The following is a 22,542-nucleotide window of genomic DNA, read 5'->3' on the forward strand; positions in this document are numbered from 1 at the left end:
TTAAACATTTTAAAACATTGTACAGAGCAGGTAAGTATAGAGCCTGGTCATATTATGACAATAGGGCTAAATGTTAATTATTGCAAAGTTTAACTGGACTGTCTTGACTACATAAAAAAAAAAAAAAAAAAAAAAAAGCGCCATGATGCCAAAAAAAAAAAAAAAAAAACATTTTAAAACTTTGTACAGAGCAGGTAAGTAGAGAGCCTGGTGCTCATATTATGACAATATGGCTAAACGTTAATTATTGCAAACTTTAACTGGACTGTCTTGACTAAATAAAGAGTTATAACAAAAAAACAAACAAAAATAAAACACAAAAAAAAAACAAAAAAAAACAAAGCACTATTATGCCAAAGAAAATAAAATAAAACATTTTAAAACATTGTACAGAGCAGGTAAGTAGAGAGCCTGGTGCTCATATTATGACAATATGGCTAAACGTTAATTATTGCAAAGTTTAACTGGATTGTCTTGACTAAAAAAATAAAAAAAATAAAGCGCCATGATGCCAAAAAAGAAAAAAAAAAACATTTTAAAACTTTGTACAGAGCAGATAAGTATAGAGCCTGATGCTCATATTATGACAATAGGGCTAAACGTTAATTATTGCAAAGTTTAACTGGATTGTCTTGACTAAAAAAATAAAAAATAAAAAAAAATAAAGCGCCATGATGCCAAAAAAGAAAAAGAAAAACATTTTAAAACTTTGTACAGAGCAGGTAAGTAGAGAGCCTGGTGCTCATATTATGACAATATGGCTAAACGTTAATTATTGCAAAGTTTAACTGGACTGTCTTGACTAAATAAAGAGTTATAACAAAAAAACAAACAAAAATAAAACACAAAAAAAAAACAAAGCACTATTATGCCAAAAAAAAAAAAATAAAACATTTTAAAACATTGTACAGAGCAGGTAAGTAGAGAGCCTGGTGCTCATATTATGACAATATGGCTAAACGTTAATTATTGCAAAGTTTAACTGGATTGTCTTGACTAAAAAAATAAAAAAAATAAAGCGCCATGATGCCAAAAAAGAAAAAAAAAAACATTTTAAAACTTTGTACAGAGCAGATAAGTATAGAGCCTGATGCTCATATTATGACAATAGGGCTAAACGTTAATTATTGCAAAGTTTAACTGGATTGTCTTGACTAAAAAAATAAAAAATAAAAAAAAATAAAGCGCCATGATGCCAAAAAAGAAAAAGAAAAACATTTTAAAACTTTGTACAGAGCAGGTAAGTAGAGAGCCTGGTGCTCATATTATGACAATATGGCTAAACGTTAATTATTGCAAAGTTTAACTGGACTGTCTTGACTAAATAAAGAGTTATAACAAAAAAACAAACAAAAATAAAACACAAAAAAAAAACAAAAAAAACAAAGCACTATTATGCCAAAAAAAATAAAATAAAACATTTTAAAACATTGTACAGAGCAGGTAAGTAGAGAGCCTGGTGCTCATATTATGACAATATGGCTAAACGTTAATTATTGCAAAGTTTAACTGGATTGTCTTGACTAAAAAAATAAAAAAAATAAAGCGCCATGATGCCAAAAAAGAAAAAAAAAACATTTTAAAACTTTGTACAGAGCAGATAAGTATAGAGCCTGATGCTCATATTATGACAATAGGGCTAAATGTTAATTATTGCAAAGTTTAACTGGATTGTCTTGACTAAAAAAATAAAAAATAAAAAAAATAAAGCGCCATGATGCCAAAAAAGAAAAAGAAAAACATTTTAAAACTTTGTACAGAGCAGGTAAGTAGAGAGCCTGGTGCTCATATTATGACAATATGGCTAAACGTTAATTATTGTAAAGTTGAACTGGATTGTCTTGACTGAATAAAGAGTTATAACTTTAAAAAAAAAATATATATATAAAAAAACAAAGCACCATTATGCCAAAAAAACTAAAAAAACATTTTAAAACATTGTACAGAGCAGGTAAGTATAGAGCCTGATGCTCATATTATGACAATACGGCTAAAGGTTAATTATTGCAAAGTTGAACTGGATTGTCTTGACTAAATAAAGAGTTATAACAAAAAAAAATAAAAAAACACACACACAAAAAAAAAAAAGCGCCATGATGCCAAAAAAAGAAAAAAGAAAACATTTTTAAACATTGTACAGAGCAGGTAAGTATAGAGCCGGATGCTCATATTATGAGAATACAGCTAAAGGTTAATTATTGCTAAGTTGAACTGGATTATCTTGACTAAATAAAGAGTTATAACTAAAAAAAAAATAAAAAAAAAAAAATAAAAAAAACAACACACAAAAAGAAAATAAAAAAAATAAAAAAAAGCGTCATGATGCCAAAAAAAGAAAAAAAAAAGAAAACATTTTAAAACGTTGTACAGAGCAGGTAAGTATAGAGACGGATGCTCATATTATGACAATAGGGCTAAACGTTAATTATTGCAAAGTTGAACTGGATTGTCTTGACTAAATAAAGAGTTATAACTTAAAAAAAAAAAAAAAATATATATATATATATATATAGATATAAAAACAAAGTACCATTATGCCAAAAAAATTGAATAAAACATTTTAAAACATTGTACAGAGCAGGCAAGTATAGAGCCTGGTGCTCATATTATGTTAATAGGGCTAAAGGTTAATTATTGCAAAGTTGAACTGGATTGTCTGGACTAAATAAAGAGTTATAACTAAAAAAATCAAAAAAACACACACAAAAAAAAAAAAAGCGCCATGATGCCAAAAAAAATTAAAATATAAGAAAAAAGAAAACATTTTAAAACATTGTACAGAGCAGGTAAGTATAGAGCCTGGTGCTCATATTATGATAATAGGGCTAAAGGTTAATTATTGCAAAGTTTAACTGGATTGTCTTGACTAAATAAAAAAAATAAAAATAAAAAAGCGCCACGATGCCCAAAAGAAAAAAGGAAAAAATTAAAAAACATCACCCGCAAGTGCAAAACCACAGAGCAGGTAAGTATAGAGCCCGATGTCCATCAGGTCCAACAAAATTTAAATTTAAAAACTATTTTTAAATTAAAAAAAAACATCACCAGCAAGGCTCTAGCATGAGCGGTAGCCTCTTAATGTAAAGAACTGAAAATAAAAGTTAAACTTACTTTCCTCCAGTTGCAAAAGAGTAACATCTCTAAACATTTTCTCTTGTATTTATAAGCTAAAGATCTCCTGTCAGCAAATTAGGGAGAATAAAAAAAAAAAAAAACATTTTTATTATTGTTATTTTTTATTTTTTTTTATTAAAATGATTCACAGCTCCTGGTGTGTGATAAAATGATTTCCCACAAAGAAGAAACCCCCCCTCATTACACATCCGGGAACCTATTGTGTCCAATAGGGTCAAGTGTTTTCTTTCTAATAAACAATGAAGCAAAAATGTTCACGAGAGCATAAAAAAAAAAAACACAAATCAAAAAAAAAAAAAAAGAGTTGAAGAAATCACTTTGTCATTCAGATCCCTCATTGAGCCACTAACTGTGGTCAATGAAAGTGCTAATCTCCTAACACAACATCTATAGAAAGTTCTATATAAACATCAGGAGGGGAGCGTCCACATTCCCTACACTTCCCGCCGCTCTCTGACTTCTCCTGTCTGCACTCCGGGGACTTCCAGGAAAACGTCACTTTGATGAAAATTACTAAAATAAACTCCGGCTGGTACAATCAGCTGAGCCCCGAGAACCGGTTGATTAGGTGTAGAATGGCGGAACCATTCCTGGACCGCTCACACCTTCCTGTAAGCGGTCACATGGGGGTGGCGGGTAAGGAAAAGAAACAAAAACAAACAAGTAAGTTGGGTTTTGGAAGAATGTTTTTTTCATTAAAAAAAATAAAAAAACTAAGGTTCATGGTAGCAGCTCATTAGTTAGAGAAGACGCTTCGCTTTAGGTAGTCGTTGTTAGACCTTTCACGCGTATATCTATTTTCCTGCAGTACAAATACACTCACTTTATAAGGTATAGTTGCTTGGTAACACAAATTGCTAATCAGCCAATCACATGGCAGCAACTCAATGCATTTAGGCATCTAGACAAGGAGAAGACGACTTGCTGAAGTTCAAACGAGCATCGGAATGGGGGAAGAAAGGGGATTTAAGTGACTTGGAACATTGCATGGTTGTTGGGGCCAGACAGGCCAGTCTGAGTATTTCAAAAACTGATGATCTACTGGGATTTTCACACACAGCCATCTCTCGGGGTTTACAGGGAATGGTCCGAAAAAGAGAAAATATCCAGTGAGGGGCAGTTGTGTGAAGGAAAATGCCCTGTTGATGTCAGGGGTCAGAGGAGAATGGGCAGACTGGTTCCAGATGATAGAAAGACAACAGTAACTCAAATAACCACTCGTTACATCCAAGGTATGCAGAAAACCATCTCTGAACGCACAACACATCCAACCTTCAAGCAGATGGGCTACAGCAGAAGACCACAGCGGGTGACACTCCTGTCAGCTAAGAGCAGGAAACTGAGGCTACAACTCACCAAAATTAGACAATAGAAGATTGGAAAAATGTTGCCTGGTCTGATGAGTCTCTATTTCAGCTGTAACATTCAGATGGTCAGGTCAGAATTTGGTGTAAACAACATGAAAGCATGGATCCGTCCTGCCTTGTATCACCGGTTCAGGCTGGTGGTGTTGTAATGGTGTGAGGGATATTTTCTTGGCACACTTTGGACCCCTTAGTACTAATTGAGCATCGATTATACGCCATGACCTACCTTAGTATTGTTGCCGACCATGCCCACCCCTTTATGACTACATTGTCCCCATCTTCTGATGGCTCCGTCCAGCAGGATAATGCACCATGTCACAAAGCTCCAATCATCTCACCACTGGACAATGAGGTCCCTGTACTCCAATGGTCTCCACACTCACCACATCTCATCCAATAGAGGACCCTTTGGGGTGTGGTGGAATGGGAAATTTGCATCATGGATGTGCAGGCGACAAATCTGAAGCAACTGCGAGATGCTATCATGTCACTATGGACCAAAACCTCTGAGGCACGTTTCCAACACCTTGCTGAATCTATGCCACCAAGAATGAGGGCAAAAGGGGGTCCAACCCAGTACCTATAAAAAGCGGCCGGTGAGTGTATCTTCATTTTGTTGCGTAAAAAATATGCTTCAAGAGAAAAATCATCATCGATGGCTATGCAGCCAATTCATGCTGGTGTGCAACAGCTGGAGGGCCACCAGTTTGAGACCCCCGCTCTAGAAATGGTATTAACCACTTGAAGTTCAATGAAGTATTGAATACAGTGGTGGAACTACCAGGGTCACAAAAAAGGTTGCATTTGCGACCAGGCCCTGGTGTTCCGCCACTGTGAAAAGAGCCCCCAAGACAGCAGGAAGGGGGTCTGCTGCAAATCATGTGAAAGGGTCCCACTGCGGGACCGTAATAACAGGCCCCTGTAATGGGACTAAAGGGCCCTGGGATCAGTGGAAAGGGCCCTAGGATTAAAGGGAAGGGACCCGGGACCTGAGGAAAAGGCCCCGGGACCAGTGGGAAGGGACCCAGGACCAGAGGAAAAGGCCCCAGGACCATTGAAAAGGGCCCCAGGACCAGTGACAAGGACTGTGGGACTGATGGAAAGGGCCCCGGGACCCAAGAAGGGAAGTAGGTTAAACTGCTTCTCTACTCAGGTCCTATTGTATTGATTTTTTTTTTTTGCTATAAAGCAGTGGTCTCCAAACTGGGGCTAGCAGGTGCAATTCATTCCTTTGCTTGCCTTGGAGAACTTCTCCTCCCACTGATACAAGGCACTATTCCTCCTACTGGCGCCAAAGATGAGGCACTATTCCCCCTACTGGCGCCAATGATGAGGCACTATTCCCCCTACTGGCTCCAATGATGAGGCACGATTCCCCCTACTGGCGGCAATGATGAGGCACTATTCCTCCTACTGGCACCAATGATGAGGCATCATTACCCCTACTGGTTGCAATGATGAGGCACTATTCCCCCTACTGGCCCCAATGATGAGGCATCATTCCTCCTACTGGTATGAATGATGAGGCACTATTCCCCCTACTGGCGCCAACAATGAAGCACTATTCCCCCTACTGGCCCCAATGATGAGGCATCATTACCCCTACTGGTTCCAATGATGAGGCACTATTCCCCCTATTGGCGGCAATGATGAGGCACTATTCCTCCTACTGGCACCAATGATGAGGCACTATTCCCTCTACTGGCGCCAATGATGAAGCACTATTTCCCCTCCTGGCACCAGTGATGAGGCACTATTCCCCCTACTGGCACCAATGATGAGGCACTATTCCCCCTACTGGCGCCAATGATGAAGCACTATTCCCCCTACTGGCACCAATGATGAGGCACTATTCCTCCTACTGGCATGAATGATGAGGCACTATTCCCCCTACTGGCGCCAATGATGAGGCACTATTCCCCCTACTGGCACCAATGATGAGGCACTATCCCCCTTACTGGCACCAATCATGAGGCATTAATCCCCCCACTGGCACCAATGATGAAACACACTTTCCCCAACCGGCGCCAATGATGAGGCACTATTCCCTCTACTGGCACCAATGATGGGGTACTATTTTCTCCCACCGACACCGATAGGACACTATTTCTTGCCCTATGGATCACATGTGCTATTATTTTTTTACACCCATTGACCACCAAGCCTGAAGCATTGTCTATTCCCACTGATGCTGGGACATATTCTTCTCCCACTGGCCACAATCCAGCCCTCCTGAAATCTGAAGTCCTGAAGGACAGTAAAATGGTCCTTTGTTTAGAAAAGTTGGAGATCCCTTGCCATAAAGCAAAGAAAGACCGGTGCCCTACGAGGTCCATGTCCAACAATTCTGTCCCTGGTGGCAAATAACCAACAAACGGATCAAAAAAAAAAAAACAGCAAGAAAACCCATGAGAGTTTAATGTCCATACACATGAATCTAAAGTGCCTGGGAACCCAAAATTTTATACCTAAAAAGAAAAAAAAATAGTTTCCACTTTATGCGACTAGCAAAAGAGAAAAGAAAAACTGAATATACAGTATGCTCCAAATTAAACAAATATGTATATCCTCCAAAGGGAAAACTGCAATACCGCAATACAAATCACTTTATTATTTATAGACACATAAAAACATTGAAAACCACTTAAGAGCAATACATGTGCCATCCAAAAATCCAAGATGCTATATTATTATTAAATCATCATGTAGCATTCCTTTACTGAGATAGAAGTACAGATTAAGTATCATAGAGTTTTCAATAACCTTTATGCAATGTACATACTCGTTAATCTGCTGCCGCCTGCGTAGCACATATGTGCATCGGCAAAAGGGTGGAAATTGATGCCCACAGGATGCACAAATGCTGATATTCCTTTGCTGAGAGCATGCTTGCATCGCTCTCCCAGAACAGAGACCGAGTTATTAAAGACAGCTCTCGATCCCCACTAACAATCAGTAGCCGATGGGACTGGCTCCTGATCATGTGACCACTGTGACAGCCAATCGCAGTGGTTACGATGGCCAATCCTTCTTGCCCCCCCAGGTGTTCAGCAACAAGCTGATGACGAATGCTCTGCAAATTATCTCTCAACAGCTACTGTGACATTACATAATTATACTCTAGAATGTAAGCTCATTGGCCCACCAGCTCAGTTTTCACAAATACCCCCCAATATTTAGATATGCGTGCAAGATAGGTGCTCTGACACTTTTTATGATGGCAAGCCATTGGATTTCAGGCTCACTGAGTACTGTGACATCACATGACTCTAAACTAGAGCGTAAGCTCACTGGATCACTTTCCATCCACACTTGATAGACACCAATTCTTACTTTGCATTTCACACGTTCCACTATTAGTATCAACAGCCAGGACTAGTACTAAATAAGGAATGGCAAAATCTAGCGAGGTTCAGTTGAAGATGCATCAGGTTCTCTAACTGTAAAAAAATACCTCACATGGAAGCTTCCACTCTTTGAGCCATCAACCTGCTACGTGCCACCTGCCACAAAATGTGCCAGTAGAGTTTCTTATCTAGGCCCTCTGTCCGGCCAATGCTGTGTCCTAGGCCATGTACATGGATCACAACCTCAACCTTTTTGAGTTACCTTACATGGGCAGTTACAGTAAAAAGGCTTTAGTTGCAGGGATCGGGACAGTAAGTGGGTGGCCTTTGTATATTTAGAGGTAGAGTCTAAGTGAGGCCAAGCAGTAAAGCAGATGTAGTGTGTGGTCCTTGAATATTTAGAGATGGGTCTACAGTAGGTGGGACCAACCAGTAAAGTGGTTGTGATGGATGGCAACCACATTAAGAGGCTGGTCCTGGGAGGGACACATCCATTAAGTGGGCATGATGGATGGTCTCAGCATATCTAGAGGCTGTATTTTGTCAGGGGACAAACCAATAAAGTGGGTGTTATGGGCAGCCCCTGTGTATTTAGAGGCTGTGTCTGGGTGAGACCAACTAGTAAAGTGGTTGTGATGAGCAGTCTCTGCATATTTGGAGACTGGGCCTGAACAGGGCCAACAAATAAATGGGGTGTGACTGGATGTCTCCATACTGAGGTTGAGTCTGCATAGGACCATACTGAGGTTGAGTCTGGGTGGGACCAATGAGTTAAGCAGTTGTGGTGTGCCATCCCTGCATATTTAAAGGCTGGATCTGGGTGGGATCAATCAGTATAGTGGTTGTGATGGGTGGTCCTTGCATATTTGGCGATTGGGTCTAGAAGGGGCCAACCGATAAAGTGGGTTTGATTGGAGGTCCTCATTTATTTAGAGGCTGAGTCTGGTTGAGACCAATCAATTAAGTAGATGTGGTGTGCCGTACCTGTGTATTTAGAGGCTGGGTCTGATGGGATCAAGCAGTAAAGTGGATGTGATGGGCATTCCCTGTATATTTGGAGGCTAAATCTGGGTGGGACCAACCAGTAAAGCGGTTGTGATGGGCGGTCCTTGCATATTTGGAAATTAGGTCTTGATGGAGCCAACCAATCAAGTGGGTGTGATCGAAGGTCCCCATTTTTTTAGAGGCTGAGTCTGGTTGAGACCATTTATTTAAGTGCATGTGGTGTGCCGTACTTGCATATTTAGAGGCTGGGTCTGATGGGATCAAGCAGTAAAGTGTGTGTGATCAACAGGTCTTGTATTTATAGAGGTCTGGGTGGGACCAACCAATAAAGCAGTTGTAATGGGTGGTCCTTGCATATTTGGAGGTTAGGTCTTGATGGAGCCAACCAATCAAGTGGGTGTGATCGAAGGTCCCCATTTTTTTAGAGGCTGAGTCTGGTTGAGACCATTTATTTAAGTGCATGTGGTGTGCCGTACTTGCATATTTAGAGGCTGGGTCTGATGGGATCAAGCAGTAAAGTGTGTGTGATCAACAGGCCTTGTATTTATAGAGGTCTGGGTGGGACCAACCAGTAAAGCAGTTGTAATGGGTGGTCCTTGCATATTTGGAGATTAGGCCTTGATGGAGCCAACCAATCAAGTGGGTGTGATTGGAGGTCCCCATTTATTTAGATACTGGGTCTGGGTGAGACTAATCAGTAAAGTGGGTGTAATTAGCAGCCCCTGTATATGTAAAGGCTTGGTCTGGGTGGGACCAACCAGTAAAGCAACTGTTATGGGCAGTCTCTGCACATTTAATGGCCAGGTCTGGGTGGGACAAATCAGTAAAGTGGTTGTGATGAGTGGTCCTTGCATATTTTGAGTCTGGGTGAGGACAGGGCCAACAAAAAAAAGTGGGTGTGATTGGATGACCCCGTATATTTACAGGTTGAGTCTGGGTGGGACCAACCAGTTAAGTAGATGTGGTGTGCCATCCCTGCATATTTAGAGACTGGATTTGGGTGGGACTAACCAGTAAAGTGGGGGTGATTGCCAGCCCTTGTATACATAGAGGTTGGGTCTGGGTGGAAACAACCAGTAACACGCTCATGATGGGGCGGTCTTTGCGTATTTAGAGGCCGGGTCTGGGTGGGACAGATCAGTAAAGTGGTTGTGATTAGCGGCCCTTGCATATTTAGAGACTGGGTCTGGACGGGGGGCAACCAATAAAATGAGTGTCATTATAAGTTCCTGCATATTTATAGGCTGTATTTGGATGGGACCAACCAAAAAAAAAGTAGTTGTGATGGACAGTCCCTGCATATTTAAAAGGATGGACTTAAGTGGGGCCAGTGGTCCTTGCATATTTGGAGATTGGGTCTGGACGGGGGGAACCAATAAAATGAGTGTCAGAGGTCCCTGCATATTTATAGGCTGTATTTGGATGGGACCAACCAAAAAAAAGTAGTTGTGATGGACAGTCCCTGCATATTTAAAAGGATGGACTTAAGTTGGGCCAGTGGTTCTTGCATATTTGGGTCTGGACGGGGGGCCAACCAATAAAGTGGAGTGATTGGTGGTCTCTGTATATATTTAGAGGTGGTCTGGGTGGGACCAACCAGCAAAATGATTGTGATGGGTGGTCCCTGCATATTTAGAGGTGGGGTCTGGCCTGGACCAACCCACAAAGTGGGTGTGGCCTGGTGGCTCCCGTTTAGAAAGTGAATGGATGAAATGCAGACCATGGGTGGGGTTAACAGCGTCCGGGGATCTGGGATTATGTCGGCAAGTATGAAATTCTGGAACTGCAATGTCATTGGTAGTGAGGCTGAATGCTTCACCATCCCGGAAAACCAGCATGCCGCGGTAGTCAGCTTCCATGTGATGGCTTCTCAACCCCACTTCGGATTTCTTTTAATTAGCTCCATCGATATAAAATCCGCCATAAGGACATCATGAAAGAGAGACTCCGGCCAAGAGAATTTCATTTTACGCTGGATGAAAAAAAAAAAACAACATTTGGCCGGCGTTAAGCTATTCCTAACCCGTAATGATCTCCAGCCTAATCAGTATAATGCGCTGGAACCCAAAGACAGGAATCCATCGCCGCCGTACTTGGGAAGATCTGACCCAATCGCGTAATTAAAAGACATTAGGCGTACGTGCGGCGTTTCACTCTTTTCGCTAAACGGCTTATTGACGTTACAAAACCATCACCCGCGCAGGAAGGGTTCAGCCAAAGTCTAGATGAAAAACGGCTTTGTGTGTTTATCTCCCGCTACATCCAAAAGAGCCTCGCCGCGCGTCTCCAATAATTCACATCCGCAGCGCCGGGGCGACGGGCTCATCGTCACGCTGAGATTCAATGAACGTATTAAAAAGCTGCGTGAATTTCAACGGCGGAGCGGGAAAAATTACAGGCGGGGAGGCATCTATCAGCGGAAAATAGGACAAGGCGAGCGGAACGGACGCCCAGGGGAACAGTTAACGCCCGTGGCGGCGGCACTGGAGGGAAAAACTTTTCGGAAAGAGTTTTAAAGCGCTATTACTTGGGGAAGGTGGGGAGGCTGTGAATTATACGTTTAATACACGCGCGTTTCATCCATCCTCCCGGCTCGTAAACAAACGTCAGATGTTTATTTTGCAAACGGCGGCTTGACGAAAAACAAGAGTTTATAAACGTTATAGAGTTTAAATAAATAAAAAAAAGGACAGTTTGATCCTGCCAGGAGATCTGTTTTGTTTTTTGTTTTTTCCACGTCCTGAAACAGGGTGACAACGTTGTCCGTTGTATGGTGAAACCACCCAGCAGCATTGTCACCCTATAGACAGGTTAGTCTTACATGGACATGTCAATTTAAAGAGGGGTTGCAAGCACTAGTGCATATATAAACCTAGCCCATGACTTTTACTGGCCAGCTTGGCCCATTACAGGGAGTGGAAGAATAATGGGGCTTCAGAGGTCTTAGGAGCAGCTTTATCCTTACATACCTCTAAACTTAAATTTGATCAATGGCCTAAAAATGTGTTTGTGCAAACAAAATACACACTATATTGCCCAAAGTATTGGGAAGCCTGCCTTTACACGTACATGAACGTTAACGGCGTTTAATTTTAACTTTAATGGCATCCCCAGTCTTAATCCGTAGGGTTCAATATTGAGTTGGCCCACCCTTTGCAGCTGTAACAGCTTCAACTCTTCTGGGAAGGGCGTCCACAAGGTTTAGGAGTGTGTCTATGGGACCATTCTTCCAGAAGCACATTTGTGAGGTACAGGCACTGATGTTGGAGGAGAAGGCCTGGCTTGCAGTCTCTGCTCTAATTCATCCCAAAGGTGTTCTATCGGGTTGAGGTCAGGACTCTGTGGAGGTCAGTCAAGTTCCTCCACCCCAAACTCGCTCATCCACACTGCATTGCCAAGTTTTTGTCATTGTCCATACAGACATGGATGATCGAGACTGGCCTGCACCTCAACCCGATAGAACACCTTTGGGAAGAATTAGAGTGGAGACTGTGAGCCAGGCCTTCTCCTCCCACATCAGTGCCTGACCTCACAAATGCGCTTCTAGAAGAAGGATCAAACATTCCCATAGACACACTCATAAACCTTGTGGACGGCCTTCCCAGAAGAGTTGAAGCTGTTATAGTTGCAAAGAGAGGGCCAACTCAATATTGAACCCTACGGACTAAGACTTGGATGCCATTAAAGTTCATGAGCATGTAAAGGCAAGTGTCCCAATACTTTTGGCAATATAGTGTATTTCGGGGTGTAAGCTTTTGATAACACTTTAGTTTCCTTCTTTGGGGCATACTATACTCCAAAAGCGCCTTGACATGTGTCACACTAAAGGCTGCTAAGTCAACATACCAGACAGTGATAAGAGATTCAAAATGTTAAAGTTGTCCTCGAGACAGGAAACAAAGGAAATCGTCCCAATGGGGACACACAGCAAAAATCAATCAATCAATCAAGCAAGCAAGGGTTCCAACCTTTCCACAAAACAGTTGGCCTTCCAATCACAAGGAGAACAGTTGTAGCAACCCTTGAAGTGCCATCTCCTCATCCAACACTATACCCCAAGCCGAAGCTTGTGCAGCCAACACAGGGGTGCCAAGGGGGAATCCTTGAAACATTTATCACTTGATTCCTAATGCTGACATTAAAGACGCCTCACGGTACCCCTCACCCGCTGAGTGTGTGTGTAAGTCAAACAAAACCAAAGACGTTACCTTTAACGGAGACGGTCCAGGGAGGTCATAGATGTCGATAAGCCGGCACTCCACTCCAGATACAGATAATACACCCTGTAAGATAAATAATATTGTGTAAGAACGAGGGGGAAATGATGCCAAATACCAACATGGCTTCAACAATTACATTAAATCAATAGTTCAGATTATCAGGTGTCATGGGATTTAAAACGATTTAAAACGATCGCTAGTTTTTTTGCATGCAATGAAAAGCTAGGAGACACAATTGTGATCAACATGGCTTTGTTTATGAACAAAGTCATGTTAATCACCAGATCAACAAGTATGTGTAGGTAGGTTCATTGTTGGTAAACAAAGCCATGCAATCATCAGGTCAGTGAGGACATGTTTGTAAAATATTGTTGGTAAACAAAGCCATGTGATGACCAGGTCAGTGAGGACATGTTTGTAAAATATTGTTGGTAAACAAAGCCATGTGATCACCAGGTCAGTGAGGCTTCAATGGGGTTGAATTAGTAAAAATGGAGAGTGCAAAATCTGGTGCAGCTCTGCATAGAAACCAATCAAAAATACCACAAAAAAAAAACAAACAAAAAAAATAAAATAGTTCGGGGAAGAGTAAAGAGGAATAATATAAACCAGGGATTTCTAAACTATGGCCCTCCAGTTGTCAGGAACTACAATTCCCATCACGCCTAGTCATGTCTGTGAAATTCAGTTTTACAATGCCTCATGGGACTTGTAGTTCCGCAACACCTGGAGGGCCATAGTTTTGAGATTCCTGTAATATAGACCATCACTCGAAAGACAGATCTGAGTCTTCTAGGGTTGCCAACATCACCTTGAAGGATGTTGAGGAGATGTTGGTGGCACATTGTTGGTAAACCAAGCCATGGGACTTGTAGTTCTGTAACAGCTGGAGGGCCGTAGTTTGGAGATCCCTGTTATAGACCATCACTAGAAAGACAGATCTGAGTCTTCTAGGGTTGCCAACATCACCTCGAAGGATGTTGAGGAGATGTTGGTAGCACATTGTTGGTAAACCAAGCAATGGGACTTGTAGTTCCGTAACAGCTGGAGGGCCATAGTTTGGAGATCCCTGTTATAGACCATCACTCGAAAGACAGATCTGAGTCTTCTAGGGTTGCCAACATCACCTCGAAGGAATTTGAGGAGATGTTGGTGGCACATTGTTGGTAAACCAAGCCATGGGACTTGTAGTTCTGTAACAGCTGGAGGGCCGTAGTTTGGAGATCCCTGTTATAGACCATCACTAGAAAGACAGATCTGAGTCTTCTAGGGTTGCCAACATCACCTCGAAGGATGTTGAGGAGATGTTGGTAGCACATTGTTGGTAAACCAAGCAATGGGACTTGTAGTTCCGTAACAGCTGGAGGGCCATAGTTTGGAGATCCCTGTTATAGACCATCACTCGAAAGACAGATCTGAGTCTTCTAGGGTTGCCAACATCACCTCAAAGGATGTTGAGGAGATGTTGGTAGCACATTGTTGGTAAACCAAGCCGTGGGACTTGTAGTTCCGTAACAGCTGGAGGTCCGTAGTTTGGAGATCCCTGTTATAGACCATGATTTGAAAGACAAATCTGAGTCTTCTAGGGTTGCTAACACCACCTCGAAGGATGTTGAGGAGATGTTCGTAGCACATTGTTGGTAAATCAAGCCATGCGATCACCGGGTCATTGAGGACATGCTGGTAGGACATATCAACAACGCCTAGTCATGTCTGTGAATTTCAGTTTTACAACGCCTCATGGGACTTGTATTTCCGCAGCAAATCTGAGTCTTCTAGGGTTGCTAACATCACCTCAAAGGATGTTGAGGAGATGTTGGTAGCACATTGTTGGTAAACCAAGCCATGGGACTTGTAGTTCTGCAACAGCTGGAGGTCCGTAGTTTGGAGATCCCTGTTATAGACCATCACTAGAAAGACAGATCTGAGTCTTTTAGGGTTGCTAACATCACCTCGAAGGATGTTGAGGAGATGTTGGTAGCACATTGTTGGTAAACCAAGCCATGAGACTTGTAGTTCCGTAACAGCTGGAGGTCCGTAGTTTGGAGATCCCTGTTATAGACCATCACTCGAAAGACAGATCTGAGTCTTCTAGGGTTGCTAAAATCACCTCGAAGAATGTTGAGGAGATGTTGGTAGCACATTGTTGGTAAGTCAAGCCATGCGATCACCGGGCCATTGAGGACATGCTGGTAGGACATATCAACAAAATCTTGTGATTACCAGATCAGTAAAGACATAGCGGTAGGACTTATCAACAAAGCCATGTGAATACCACGTCAGTGAAGATAGCTGGTAGGACATATCAACAAATCTATGTGATCACCAGGTCAGCAAAGACATGTTGGTTGGACAGTTCAGCTCCTCTGCCCATCCCTTCTCTTCTGGGAGCGTCTAATTATAACAGGCAAACAAAATCTCCTGCTGTCAAAAATAATGTGACAGCAGTGGAAATGGCCTAGAATTTCTATGGCTCCCAGTAGATGCACAGGCCTTACTGCCCTCCAAGGGTCAGGGGACACCCAATGGAAACACTGTAAAAAAAAAAAAATAAGGAAAAGCGGGCGTTCCAACCTTGCGCATTACTCAAGTGGTGTTTATTGAAATAAAAAACAAGGAAACAAACTCAAAAAAAAGTGGATAATAAGAGCATTTCAAAGTCCACAATGGACACAAAGGAACCAGGTCACCAGGACCTTATCTAGCATGCCGGAGAACCTTTCAGAATCCTGACGCATTTTGAGGGGAGATCTGAGGAAGGGGCTCAGAGAAAGAGGGGATCTCCTCTCGAAAAGTGACAGCCATCTGGAAAGTTTTCCGGCGTGCTGCGCACGGTTCTGTGAGGACATGTTGGTAGGATGTATCCACAAAGCCATGTGATCACCAGGTCAGTGAGGACATGTTGGTAGGATGTATCCAAAAAGCCATGTGATCACCAGGTCAGTGAGGACATGTTGGTAGGACATATCAACAAAGCCATGTGATCACCGGGTAGGTGAAGATAGCCGGTAGGACATATCCACAAATCTATTTGATTACCAAGTCAGTGAAGACATGTTGGTAGGACAGATCAACAAACCATGTGATCACCAGGTCAGTGAAGGACATATCAACAAATGTATTTGATCACCAGGTCATTGAGGAGGACATGTTGGCAGGACGTATCAATAAAGCCATGTGATCACCAGGTCAGTGAAGGCCATATCAACAAATTTATTTGATCACCAAGTCATTGAGGAGGACATGTTGGCAGGAAATATCAATAAAGCCATGTGATCACCAGATAGGTGAAGATAGCTGGTAGGACATATAAACAAATCTATTTGATCACCAGGTCGGTGAACACATGTTGATAGGACATATGAACAAAGCCATGTGATTACCAGGTCAGTGAGGGTATGTTGGTAGGACAGATCAACAAAGCCATGTGATCACCAGGTCAGTGAAGGCCATATCAACAAATTTATTTGATCACCAGGTCATTGAGGAGGACATGTTGGCAGGACGTATCAATAAAGCCATGTGATCACCAGGTAGGTGAAGATAGCTGGTAGGACATATCAACAAATCTATTTGATCACCAGGTCGGTGAATACATGTTGATAGGACATATGAACAAAGCCATGTGATCACCAGGTCAATGAAGACATGTTGGTAGGACATATCAATAAAGCCATTTCACCCCGAGGTCAGTGAAGGCCATATCAACAAATGTATTTGATCACCAGGTCATTGAGGAGGACATGTCAGCAGGAACGTATCAATAAAGCCATGGGATCACCCGGTAGGTGAAGATAGCTGGTAGGACATATCAACAAATCTATTTGATCACCAGGTCAGTGAAGACATGTTGGTAGATCAGATCAACAAAGCCAAGTGATTACCAGGTCAGTGAGGACATGTTGGTGGGACGTATCAACAAAGCCAAGTGATCACCAGGACAATGAGGACATGTTAGTAGGAATAAGCCATGTGATCACCAGGACAGTGGGGGCATGTTAGTAGGAGAGATCAACAAAGCAATGTGATCACCAGGTCAGTGAAGGACATGTTGGTAGAATGTATCAAGAAAGCCATGTGATCACCAGGTAGATGAAGATAGCTGGTAGAACATATCAACAAATGTACTTGATGACCAGGTCAGTGAGGACATGTTGATAGGACTGTAGGACATATCAACAAAGCGATCACCGGGTCAGTGAGGAAACGTTGTTAGGACAATACTGGTAAACAAAGCCATGTGATCACACATGATGTGATGAAATATCATATAATACTAATAAAACATCCAAAAAAATTAAGCATTTTTCCCCTTTTTTAACTGATTCTGTTATTTAACCCCTTTGCCTGTCTTGCCCAGCAATAAAAAACTAAAGCCAGGAGTTTTGATGAGGAAATCTCATCCCAGAAGTATCCCGGAGAAAGCAAACTCCAGTCTCCACCCACAATGAAAACGTTGTTTGCCATGTTGGCCTTGAGTTTGGTTCTAATAAATGATGGTCCTAAGATGAAAGACTAAAGAGAGTTCTTTCAGACATGTGGTGGCCATTTTTTAGTTTTTTTTTTGCAGAATTTCCGTTGTTTAAACTGCAGAGGCGTCAGCGCAACAAAATCATGGCAGGGGTTGCCGGCAGGATCGGTCCTCGGAGTCCTCGAGCTGCAGATGTCTCGGGACTCTCCAGAATTTATTCTCCTCATTTTCATATTCTATTGCTGCAGGGGGCTTGTTGTGCTTTCCCGTCTCTTCCATTGTGCCCCGACATCTGGATACAATTCTCAGTTTATAAGTAAATAAAATTATACGTGAAAATGGCGAATTGATTGGCGTAGCGCACCCTGTATATTGAATGAGGAGACCACAACGTTACAACTGAAGTTTAATCTGCTTATATCTTGTCTTCCCTGCCTCTCTCCCTCTCCCCATAATGACAATAACGATTATTATTTTTTTTAAACAAAATATTTCCATTTCCATCACATGCCTTATCTTACACCCAGTGATGTCATCACTGGGTCTCTGTGCCTCGCCATGCAATCCAGGCAGATCATGGCTGGTGGGAGGGGCCAGCAGAGTGCTGTGGATAGCTTCCTGAAATCATCACAGCACCCATAGAATCCATAATGCAGTACTCATGCATAGCCCTGTCCTCTTCTGGGAGTGTTTAATTACTGTATGTGCTGGCCCAGCTCCTCTGCACTTCCCCTCTCCTCTTCTTGGAATATCTAATTACTGTATGTGCTGGCCCAGCTCCTCTGCACTTCCCCTCTCCTCTTCTGGAAGTGTCTTATTACTGTTTATTTTGGTCTCCCTCCCTGCCCTGCTCTTCTGGGTGTGTCTAATTACTGTCTGTGCTGGCCCAGCTCCTCTGCCCTCCCCCTCTCCTCTTCTAGGAATGTCTAATTACTGTCTTTATGTCTGTCATGGCCCAGCTCCTCTGCCCTTCCCATCTCCTTTTCTGGGAGTGTCTAATTATTGTCTGTGCTGGCCCAGCTCCCCTGCCCTTCTCCTCTATCATTCCAGGAATGTCAAATTACTGTCTGTGCTGGCCCAACTCCTCTGCTCTTCCCCTCTCCTTTTCTGGAAGTGTCTAATTACTGTCAGTGCTGACCCAGCTACTCTGCCCTTCCCCTCTCCTCTTTTTCAGAGTGTCCAATTACTGATTCTGCTGGCCCAGCTCCTCTGCCCTTTCCCTCTCCTCTTATTTAATTATTGTCTGTGCTGGCCCAGTTCCCCTGCCCTTCTCCTCTATCATTCCAGCAATGTCTAATTAATGTCTGTGCTGGCCCATCTCCTCTGCCCTTCCCCTCTCCTTTTCTGGGAGTGTCTAATTACTGTCAGTGCTGACCCAGCTCCTCTGCCCTTCCTCTCTCCCCTTCTAGGAATGTCTAAATACTCCCTGTGCTGGCCCAGCTCCTCTGCCTTTCCCTTCTCCTCTTCTGAGAGTGTCTAATTACTGTCTGTGTTGGCCCAGCTCCTCTCTCATTTTGAGAAGTTTGTGCTGGCCCATCTCCTCTGCCCTTCCCCTCTCCTTTTCTGGGAGTGTCTAATTACTGTCTGTGCTGACCCGGCTCCTCTGCCCTTCCCCTCTCCTTTTCTGGGAGTGTCTAATTACTGTCTGTGCTGACCCAGCTCCTCTGCCCTTCCCCTCTCCTTTTCTGGGAGTGTCTAATTACTGTCTGTGCTGACCCGGCTCCTCTGCCCTTCCCCTCTCCTCTTCTAGGAATGTCTAATTACTGTCTGTGTTGGCCTAGCATCTCTGCCCTTCCCCTCTCTCATTTTGGGAAGTGTGTGCTGGCCCAGCTCCTCCGCCTTTCCCCTCTACTTTTCCGAGAGTGTCTAATTACTGTCTGTGCTGGCCCAGCAACTCTGCCTTTCCCTTTCTTCTTCTGGGAGTGTCGGTGCTGGCCCAGCTCCTAAACCCCTCCCTTTTCATGTAGCTGTCTTGGGACGAGTGAAGGAGAATCACTCAAGTGCCAGCTCCGAGTCTACTGGGGGCATCCCAGCCAAGATGGCGGCACCCTGTTTTGGCCGCGACCAGCAGCTGGTGACTCCAGAACGATGCTATGGGTCCGCCCTTCTTATTTCCTTATGCAATTGAGCTACCGGCCTGTCCTACATCCAGCATTCTTTCTGAATGCACATTCAGTGCTGCTGGAGGCTTTGTAACTGATCACAGAGTGCGCCTGTCCACAGACTCGGTTGATCGGCCCACTTTCATAAAAATGAATCAGTCTTGGATCACCAGCTACCAAGCACCTGATGCTGATGTAACCAATACATTTTTCTATGAATGTGAGATCCCTTGAAGACTGCCTATGCTGAGTGACTATCCTGTTTTGCTGAGTGACTATCCTATTCCTCCTCAATGTTCATGTTGATAGCTTATAAGAACATTTTTGTAGCTTAATTGCATTTTCCTTATTGCCCTAATTGGAATAGAACACCCAATCAGCTCCTCAGGGCTAGAGTCAGACCCCCTCCCCCCCCCATATACCATTTGTGGGACCCAATAAAATAACGTCTTCCTCAATCATCCACTGACTGTATAGGACAGTGAAGGCGAACCTTGGCACCCCAGATGTTTTGGAACTACATTTCCCATGATGCTCATGCACTCTGCAGTGTAGTTGAGCTTCATGGGAAATGTAGTTCCAAAACATCTGGAGTGCCAAGGTTCACCATCACTGGTCTAGGGAGTTTTGGCCTTCTTGTATCCTGGCGCCCCCCTGAGGTTCCCGCCAAACACACAACGCGGGAAATATCCATATTTTTTATGTTTCTCAACTCCGCCGGACGTCACATTATATATAAATCATTGCTGGAAAATAAGCCTGGGGGATTCCGGGAACATTGGCGGGATTAGTACGCAGACAGAATCCCTGCAAATACCGATCGCCGCCCGTATTGTAAACCACCGGCTTAAAGGAACACTCCGCTGAGGAAGGAGGATGCCGCAATTCTCATAGAAGGACAATCTGCTCTGGTATATCCATCTGCATGGCTGCCGGTTATCATTATTTTCGGAATCTACGTCAGTAAAAGGTCGAATGTGTGCTCTGGTACCGAGCTCCGCCCTCTAGCGGGTGGGAGGATGCACTGCAAACAATCAAGTGACAAGAGGCTGCAGTGCCGTAAAAAAAAAAGGGCTGCTGAGATAGATTACGTACAGCTCAGGTTTGAGGCCCCATTCACACTTGGCGTTACAGGAACTTGCGTTCCCCCCAATTTTATGCGATTCCGCCATGTTGCCCACAGGGAAACCCATTCATTTCAACGGGCTGTCTTATGCGTTTCTGTCACCCAAAAAGAAGCCACTGCTCATTTCCAGGCGTCAAGCTTCGGGTTCCGTTCACATCTCCGTGCATGGCATCCCGCAATTCTGTTTGCCCGTTTTTACAGTTTTTTTGCTGATATTGCAATACAATTCTGTTGCGTGACATACGGTGCATAATCATATTGGAATTCGGGTTGCCACTTATGATGAATGGCACCCAAATGAACATCACACGGTTTGCACCATTTGCCATGCAGTTTTCAATCACGCGGTGGAATTGCTGCCTAAAAAAAGCATGGCAATCGCTGAAAAACGCATGATGGACATTCGAGTGCCATTCGTCTAGTGTGAATGGTGCCTAATGGAGAACGAGGTCTTAGAGCCCGGTGTTTGAGCTGCGGCCGTCCATCCCCCTATCTGCTTAGGGCTGTGGACACATCGTGGCTGCGGGCAAGGCAACAATTAAACATTGCGTCACATTCTCCGGGTGTTACCGCCTCTGGACAAGACTTACACAAGTCTACTGCAACCACATGTTATGTACGTTATGGTGGCGCGCTATTGTGCCATTTACAGGGTTATGAGGAGTCACTGATGAGGCTGCGCTGATATGCGGCACAGATGGACACTAATAGCTCTGGTGAGGAGGTACTGATTGATAGCACTTAAAGGTGGCACTGATGAGGAGGCATTGACAGATGGCACTGATTGGCAGCACTGATGGGCATTCATAGGCAGCTCTAATGAGGAGGTACTGATAGGCGGTACTGATGCGCACTGATTGGCAGAACTTATGGGCACTGATTGGTAGCACTGGCAGGCACTAATGAGGAGGCACTGATAGGCAGCACTGATTGGCATCAATGATGGCCAGTGATAGGCGTCATTGATTGGCACTGACAGGAGACACTGATGAGGAGGAACTGATATGCAGCACTGACAGGCAGCAATGATGGCCACTGATAGGCGGCACTGATTGTCAGAACTAAAGGGCACTGATAGGCGACACTGATGAGGAAGCACTGATAGGCAGCACTGATGGTTACTGATAGGCAGCTCTGATGAGGGGGTACTGATAGGCGGTACTGATGGGCACTGGTTGGCAGCATGGATGGGCAATGATTGGCAGAACTAATGCGCACTGCTTGGTACCACTGAAGGGCACTGATAGGTAACACTGATGAGCAGCATTGATGGGCACTGGTATAGACGGCACTGATGAGGAAGCACTAATAGCACTGATTGGCAGTACTGATGGGCACTGATAGGCAGCTCTGATAAGGAGGTACTGATAGGCAGTACTGATGGGCACTGATTGGCAGAACTGATGGACACTGATTGGTACCACTGACAGGCACTGATGGGCATTAATAGGCAGCTCTGATAAGGAGTTCTGATAGGTGGTACGGATGGGCACTGATTAGCAACATGAGTGGGCACTGATTGGTAGCACTGACGGGCAACTGATAGGTGACACTGATAAGAGGCACTGATAGATCTCACTGTTGGGCTTGCACCGATAATCAGGACTTTCACACTGGCACACACACATTACCAACTCTCCCCTCCTCATGCTGTGACAATGTGAGGAAAGGAATGCCAATAACCGGCCAGTCTGCTTACATTGTGGTCAGATGTGATTGGACCTTCACCCTAATCTGTCATCAGCGATCGCAGGGCGCACCGGTGGGGG

The 22,542-nt window shown here is 43.6% G+C and overlaps 1 protein-coding gene across 4 annotated transcripts in view; it reads right to left on the minus strand.

Annotated features, from left to right (window-relative positions):
- Positions 1–22,542, minus strand: part of CNTFR (ciliary neurotrophic factor receptor) — a 756,323-nt gene that overhangs the window by 538,371 nt on the left and 195,410 nt on the right. For all 4 annotated transcript variants that reach the window (XM_077474629.1, XM_077474624.1, XM_077474626.1 and 1 more), the window contains exon 2: positions 13,063–13,137. The gene's annotated coding sequence lies outside the window, so the exon portion shown is untranslated. The remainder of the gene's footprint in view (positions 1–13,062; positions 13,138–22,542) is intronic.

Source organism: Lithobates pipiens, unplaced genomic scaffold (genome assembly GCF_037356315.1).
Source record: "Lithobates pipiens isolate NorthernLeopardFrog02 unplaced genomic scaffold, aLitPip1_a1.2 Scaffold_97, whole genome shotgun sequence".
NCBI classification, from domain to species: Eukaryota; Metazoa; Chordata; class Amphibia; order Anura; family Ranidae; genus Lithobates; species Lithobates pipiens.